Source organism: Dipteris shenzhenensis, chromosome 9 (assembly GCF_047967505.1).
Source record: "Dipteris shenzhenensis isolate YYH24624 ecotype China chromosome 9, Dip_SZ_1.0, whole genome shotgun sequence".
NCBI lineage: Eukaryota > Viridiplantae > Streptophyta > Polypodiopsida > Gleicheniales > Dipteridaceae > Dipteris > Dipteris shenzhenensis.
The window spans coordinates 22,513,702-22,522,254 of NC_141604.1; positions in this window are offsets into that span (position 1 = coordinate 22,513,702).

The following is an 8,553-nucleotide window of genomic DNA, read 5'->3' on the forward strand; positions in this document are numbered from 1 at the left end:
TTCTTACCAATGAATTCATCACTGGAAGCTTCATAACCTTCAACATCTTGATGCCATGGACTCACACTACAGGTGATATCTAGATATAATGTGCTACTATCACTAGTGTGTTTGTGCCATGTGGAGCCTACAATATATTTTAAGGTTGCATTACTATCCTACTTCTAGAATGATCATGCCTTGTCTCAATAATGTGAGAGTATGGAGGCTACAGTGTGTTCTTACCCACCATTAGCACACTTGTTCTTAGTGGACACGTGGTGCATAGTGCTAGCCTAGCTTTGACTATCTTGTGCTTGATGGAGTAACCATGGCGCATTAACAGGGCTACATGGCTACACTGCTCCTAGCACTAGCTCACTTGTGCGTGCACATAGAGTCATACAAAAGGCATGGCCTACATGTACAAAAAGGACATAACCAAGATGTACACTGCTAGTAAAAGCTGAACATTTGAAGACATTTTCGAAGGAATTTGTCCTAAGAAAGGATAGGTCAAACGTAGTATGATTGAACTCCAAGAGATTAAGAAAGGATAGGTCAAACGTAGTATGATTGAACTCCAAGAGATGGAACAAAGAATTGATTGGGGGGATGGAGATGGCTATGGATGGAACTAGTGTTCCACTTCAAGTGCTATAGAGATGGCTATGGATAGAACTAATATTCCAATTCAAGTGCACACAAGTAGTTAGTTGCATGCTTCAACAATCATACTTGGGATAGTGAGGTACCTATCAGATGAGGGGGGAGATGGGAAAGCAAACTAAAACTATTTTGTTTAATGAGATATCAAGTTCATTGATGTAGTGCTGGTGTGACACTTGTGTGGTGTGCATTAAAAGTAAGGGGCCATACCAATGGTCAAGTAAGGTTCCATACAAGTGTGAATTGGTTTTGTGTACAAATACAAATGGTCACTAGTAATTGGATTTTTTGGATAGTAAGTTATTGAAGGCACATACACAACTTATAACATGGTCTTCATTCCTACAATCATTCATCCTCAATGGCACATTCCCAACATGATTGATAAGATGTTGTGTTTCATCCCCTATAAAGAAATAGCTTTGTGACAGTGTAAAACCACTCTCCATGGCAAGTCATGTGGTTTGATGCTTTTGTACCATGTCTCGTTTGCTTCACTATGTAAACTCATGCTTCCATAACATGATTCTTGGCAAACAAATGATCTACACTCTCATCATTGCTAGATGATGCAGAATGTCCATGTTGGATTGTTCCACCACGCATGCCATTTTGTTTCTTGTAACAATCTCTCACCATATGACCAATCTTGCCACAAGAGTGGCAATTAATCCCATTACTTTGTTGTTGTTGAAGCTACCAATGACCTCTTCCACTATAGCTAGATCTCCCCTTGCCTTGGGGATAGGATCCTCTACCACCTTGTGCACCATACGGAGGCTAAAATTTATGTTTATCCATCCAACCACGTCCATCTATAAGTCTTCTAACTATAAAAATCCTCCCACTTTTTGCACATCTATGGGAGCAAAATGCATGATCCCTTGATGTACCAAGCCCAAGCTTTAATTTTTCAAAAGTGATCAATCATACCAATTCCTTGGATTTCCACCTCTAACTATGATAGAGGTATGATTGCCGTCAGACCCCTATCATCCATAGCTACATTTATGGAAGCAATTGCATATGTGCATCCCAATATTCCCTGAACATAATCATGTATACTCTTATTATTTCAAGTTATACTATGCATCTTTTGCTTCAATTGAATACAGTTTCTTTCCAATATATTGGTGTCATACAAATTCACTAACGTATCCTAGATGCATAGTAATGAAATGTTTTGTATGCTCTTTCTAACCAAGTCATATGTGCTTGGAGGCTTCAATCAGATTCACTCTCAAGGGGGTCACTGCTGGAAAATCGTATATATCATATATGTTCAAGGGGAATTATTAAAACCCCTTATGTAAATCAAAAGGCTTTAAAATGGTCACTTTATCTATACAAATGTATGATTTTTTTCAAGACTATTTAAAACACCTTCAAGTATATATATCATATATGTTCAAGGGGAATTATTAAAACCCCTTATGTAAATCAAAAGGCTTTAAAATTATCACTTTATCTATACAAACGTATGATTTTTTTCAAGACTATTTAAAACACCTTCAAGTATATATCTGTAAAAACATTGTGAATTTTTCTATTAAAAAACCCATTCTATTCAACCCATGTGCTATATTTACATATCATAAATTAGCCCCTCGAGGGTTCACTATAGAAAGCCATGGCACATGCTAGCCACCTATCACCAACCTCTAATAACCTTTTTATTTCAAGAAATTTTGCACACTACACTTTCATATTTGGAAGTTATACAGATAAAGATTTTCATCCACAATTTGCACTAATACATCCCCCATATTTTATAAATGCAAGCCAAATCAACTCCTCATGAACTTTCCAATGGCATCAATAAACTTTGTAGCTTCACCGAGCAACATCCTTCTTAGCAAATCAATATACACAATGAAATCTCAATCAAAAGGCTTGGTACAAGGCATAATTCTAAGAAAACAATACAACATCTGTGCTCAACAAATAACAGGATCTCGTACGCAAGAGAGAAAACAAATAGTATGGAGAATCAAAATTTTGATTACTGCAGAACTGATACAATATGGCGCTGCCTCCCAACCTTGCGCTCCTGTGAGTGAAGCTTTGATGGCATGCCGGAAACAGTAGAGGACGGAGGTTGGATGCTAAGGAATCAGGGTTTTTGTAGCCAGTGATGAAATGGGCTTCACGGGCTTGCTCTTATATAGCCACTAGTTGTAGTCAGTTGGACCCAATTGGGTGACTGACCCAGTCCGCCCAAAACAGTCGATTGGGGGTCTCAGTCCCGAAATAGGCCACCGACCACATGATAGAACCGTGGCATAAAATATAGCAACTAACCTACGGTATCCATTCGGCCCAAAGCTATCCGGGATCATTTGGGGCTCCAAACGGACCCTGCAACCCGAGAGTGGGCTGCCTTGAGAAATGCTCCATCTACCCTCAATGCGGTCAATCATGGGATGCCTTCCTGCACTTGCATGTAGCCTAGTTGGTAGTGTGCCAACTCCATCCAGCCATTAGGCCACACATGGCCCCCATCTGCTGGTGTCCAAACTAGGACCTACCAGATAACCGAGCTACTCAAATGCCTTCTCCTCATATGGGGAGCTTACAAGTAGAGTTAGCTGGTTCCCACATAGTTACACGAGAGTGGAGCATTAATATCTAACACCCCCCCTCAATGTCCACCCGTAAGTGAACTTACTTTTTCGGCCCAATGCCAAGTTGATGAAGATGCCTCTCCAACAAGTCTCTTCCAAGAGCCTTCGTGAAGATGTCCGCAGCATTCTCTATAGTCGGATAGTACACCAAGTTGACCTCTCCATCCATGATGAGCTCACGTACAACGTGATATTGAATCTCAATGTGTTTTGTGCGAGCGTAGAACACAAGGTTCTTTGCAATCGCCATGCAACTCTAATTGTCACATGCAAGCTATTTTGTACTCAGCCTCGGTAGAAGAAAGAGCAAGTGTGGGTTGCTTCTTGCTGACCCATGACACAGCTCCAAATCCAAGTGAGAAACAATAACCTGTTACTGATCTCCTACTATCCATGTCTCCTGCCCAATCTGAGTCACAGAATCCGGTCAAGATGTTGCCCTAGGTATGGGTGATGCCATAATCAAGTGTGCCTTTGATGTATTTCAACACCTGCATCCCTACCCTCCAATGGTTCTCTGGGGGCTTAGTGGGAAACCTACCTAGTACACCACTCGCAAAGCTGATGTCCGGCCACATGTTGCACAAGTAAATCAAGCTGCCCACAAGCCTTCTGTACTTCGCTTTGTCCACCAGTGGTGATGAATCCTCATTTGAGAGCTTTGCGTCAACCTCCATAGGGGTGCCAACTGTCTTGCACTCAACCATGCCAAATCCCTTCAATATCTCTCCAGCATACTTCAGCTGTGAGATGAAGATTTGTTTTGGCTCTTGCCAAACTTCAATCCCCAAACAGAAATGCATCAGTCCGAGGTCTGTCATTTCAAACTCTCTTCCTAGCAAATGCTTTGTCTGCGAGATCTTCTCTTCATGGTTCCCTGTTATGACAAGGTCGTTTACATAAAGGACCACGATCATACACCTGCCTCCTTTGAAGATATACAAATTTGCATCAGATGGGCTCCTCCTGAACTTGTTTTGCAGAAAGTAGGCATCAATTCGCTGGTACCATGCTCGTGGGGCCTGTTTCATCCCGTAAAGTGCCTTCTTCAGTTTACAGACTTTACCATCTGAACCGGGGATCACAAAACCTGGTGGTTGTTCCACATATACCTCCTCCTTGAGATCTCCATTCAGAAAGGCAGATTTTACATCCATTTGAAACACGGGCCAACTTCCCTGGGCTGCTAAAGCCAAAACACTACGAATTGTGGTTAGTCGAGCTGTGACAACCATGTACCTGTGCGAATCCTTTTGCCATGAGCCGAGCCTTGTACTTGGTCTTATACACCCACTTGGTGCCGATTACCTTGCATTTTGGTGGACGATCCACAAGGTCCCAAGTGTTGTTCTTCATTATGGAGCCATACTTCGACTGCATAGCCTCCATCCACCTATCATCACCCTGTGCCTCTTCAAGACACTTGGGTTCATTAGCACGGATCACCTCTATCATCAAAGCATAGTTGACCAAGTGTTCCTACACCCTTCTTTGCTCCTCTAATCTCTTGGACCGGCGGTGTTCAGATGGTTCCTTCTCAATGGCTGGAGGTTCTCTACCATCTAAAAGCTGCTTTACCCACTTCAAGAATGGCCATTGCCATTGTGGTTCTGCAGGCTCTTCTTCATCTTCTTTATCTTGAATCCTCCCAAGCACCATTGGGGGAGTTTGGTCTACTGTTGGTGGTGGTACTGGATGGATATCCTAGTCCTGGTTGTCTGGGAAGGAAGCATCCTCCTCCAATTGATGCGCCTGTTTTGAGAAGACCTCATCGCGACTTACTATTACCTTCTTGGTAACATGGTTATAGAGACGGTAACCCTTCGCCTCTTCACTGTAGCCCAAGAAAATACACTTCCAGCTCTTTGGTTCCCTACCGGTGACCAATCCTTCCGATTGGTCATGTGGCACGATGCACCATTGTCAATGATCCAAGGTTCATCCACAGGTACATGAATTGCCTTCGTGCAAATCTCCTCAATTGCTACGAATAGCTCTACTGGTACTGCCTGCGCACTATTTCTCGACTCTTTCTTTACTCCGTTCTTCTCATCTGCAATCTTCTTTCGGCACTCATTCTGCTTGTGCCCTGCTTTGTTGCAATAGAAGCACTTGATCTTCTTCTTTCTCTTTTTATCATCAGAAGAAGATGGGTTACCAGAGTCCTTACCCTTACCTTTCTTTGATCCAGCAAAGAAAGCCAAATCTTCTCCAGTCCTCATCTTTTGACACATCTCCTCCTCCAAAGGCATCGCACTGAAATCCTCAAAGTTAAGGGGCGGATTTCTGTTTTGCGTATTCCGCACCGTAACAAGACCATCATACTTTGGTGGGAGAATTCGTATGCACCTTCATGCTAGATTCTCGCTGGTGATGGTGATGCTAATCGCAGTCATCTGATCGCGCAGATTCTTCACCTTGGTGATGAACTTCTCTGCCGCTTCAGACTCAGAAAATTTCTCGTTTGCGAGTTGAGTCTCCAGATTTTGAATCTGCATCTGATTCGTGGCCTCATACTGATTTTTCAAGACTGTCCATGCCTCCTCCGCTGTGGTGACATGTTGAATTAACGCCATGATGGCATCACTTACATTACAGACAATAGAACACAGCACATCTGCATTTCTTCTTGTCCACGCGAGAATCTCATCCGCAGTTGGTACTATCTATTGTCCTGCATTGGTTGGATCCGATCTCGCAACCGGCTTCACGTCCACCCTAGTAGCAGTATCCCAAAGCTCCAGTATGTGCTTAGGATGAACTTCCAGAGTGGATAGTTAGAGCCGTCTAACTTTTTGCTTTCGCCGAACGGTGGGATTCACAGTCTTGCGGGCTGGGCCATCTCTCACAATCTGCTCGCAAACAGAAACACACTACCAAATCTTCTTGCTAGAGTCCAGGCTCTTATACCATATATGCAGCTTGAAGAAGGCATTTTATTATTTGAAGCAAGAACCACAAGCTTGGAGTGATAGGATTGCAAGTATCTTATAAGCATTTTAGACCTGAATTCTCCACCATATGTGAAGGAAATAAATGGCTTTATGCTAATTGTGATTCATGGGGATGACTTGATAGTCATCGCTGATTGTGGGAATGACATTGCTAAAGTGAAAGCATCATTTGATAGTCAATTTGACATGAAAGATTTAGGTGGGTTGACATTTTTTCTTAACATTACAGTGGTAAGGATACCACATGGTATTTGATAGGATAGCCTGAATTGATGACATCACCATTAGAGTAGAACATAAAGTTAAGGCATGATTTTGGTGAGGAGTCGAAAGATGTTACTATGCATAGAAAAATCATTGTTTAAAATATATTACCATCACTAGGCTAGATTTAGTAGCGGGACTAGTTAGCTAGTTTATGCAAAGTTCTAAAAAACCACAATTGGATGGTGTCAGAAGGATTATGAGATAGGGGAAGATACTACTCATTATGGATTATTTTTTGGTAAGGATGTGAAGGTGTATGGCTACAAAATGCAAATTGGGTAGGAAGTGCCATCATAGGAGCTCTATAGTTTTGTAGTGAGTTGGAGCAACGAGAAACAACCCATACTTACATTATCTAGTAGTAAAGGTTTGTCATATATTATGATAGTATGAGTAGTATTTAGCTTGCCAATATTCCAATATGTTGTGCAAGGACCAAACACATAGAGGTCCATTATCATTCCTCCACAAAGAAGGTGCTAAATGGAAATGTTGATTGGCATATGTGAAGTTGAAGAACAAGTCACTGACATCTTTATAAGTCACTTGGAAAAGAGAAGTTTGAGCACTTCAAAGAAATATATGGGGTACTAGTGATGGATATGATGAACCTGAGGGGAAGTGTAGAGATATCAAGTTCATTGAGGTATTGTCGATGTGACACATGTGGTGTGCATTAGAGTAGGTGTGTGTGGACGAGAAAGGGGCGTACCAATGGTCATGTGAATCAGGTTTGTGTGTTATGTGAACCTTATATATGTAGGATTGTGGCATGGTGTAGCATGATGGAAAAGTTTTTGTATTCCCATTTTGTATGGTTTAGCTATGAAGAGACACATGGTAGTTTCATGGAATGGATATGCTAATTTTCCAAATGGTTGAATTTTGAAGCTTTGAACATATCCTCCTCAAGGGATCTCCAATGTGCTCTCAAAAGCTTCTAAAGTTTAGCTACATGTAGTCTCTAGATTGCACAATGGCAACTTGTGAGAGACCCACAAGAGAAAGGAAAAAGATATCTTCCCTTGCCAAGATTTCTAGGCCCTAATAGCATAGCTACATATGCTTTAAATTTGTTATGTAACTTCCTTATATAACTTCAAGCTTCTATGCTTAGAATTGACAACTAAACCAAATAGCACGGAGCCCATTTTGCATGGCAAATTTGAGCACTATTGTAATATGTCTAATGCTCTCTTTAGCTTTTTGCATCCTCCCCATCCGATTGGAGACTTGGATTAGGATATCCTGACGAAGGAAATGTTTCAATGTTAATATTCCTGAACTTGTATGCTTATTTTGGCTTTATGAGAGAAGAGCTCAATCATGGAAAAGATTATAGATCTCCAAGCCTTAGAGTGCCTTATAGCCAAGATGGCTATAGAGGGGGACCAAAAGACATGAGATATAGTTTTATTGTCTTTTGCAACAACACTACATTATGTTTTGCTAGTAATAAGCAAAAACAAAAATTTTCACTATTTTTGTCACAGTAAAGAGCTTTACACATAGTTGCCTCTTAGTAGAGGTTGCCAATTGTCTCGAAAGTAAGGATTGCTAAATGTATCCTGGTATTTACAGAATTCTTTTTTACCTACAAGCAAAGATGTGCAATTGCTAAAATTTAAATGCAACTAGAGCCAATTTGTGATAAAAATTTTAAACATCATTTAGCTTCACAAAAGAGGCATAGCCCATAAATACAAATGCTAAAAAGTGAAGTTTTAAGAGCATTATCTAAGGAAGTCATTCTCAAAAAATGCAGAGCAATGATGTATAGCCCAATAGGATCGTTTTAAGTGCATGAACCTAGGGGGTGGACCGACCTCTATGCCAACATTTTGCGGGCAATTGAGAGTTTTTAAAAAAAAAAAAGTGATATCTAATTTGATAAAAAATGTATGTCATTGTTTGCAAAATGCTTATGCCATCCATGGATCCTCTCACCACCCACATCACCAATTTTAGTTTCTTGATGACCTTTAGACAAGTACTAGGAGTGCCAAAATTATGTAAATTCTAAAAGGCAAAAGGGCATGCTAGGTAGCTTGATGTTAAAA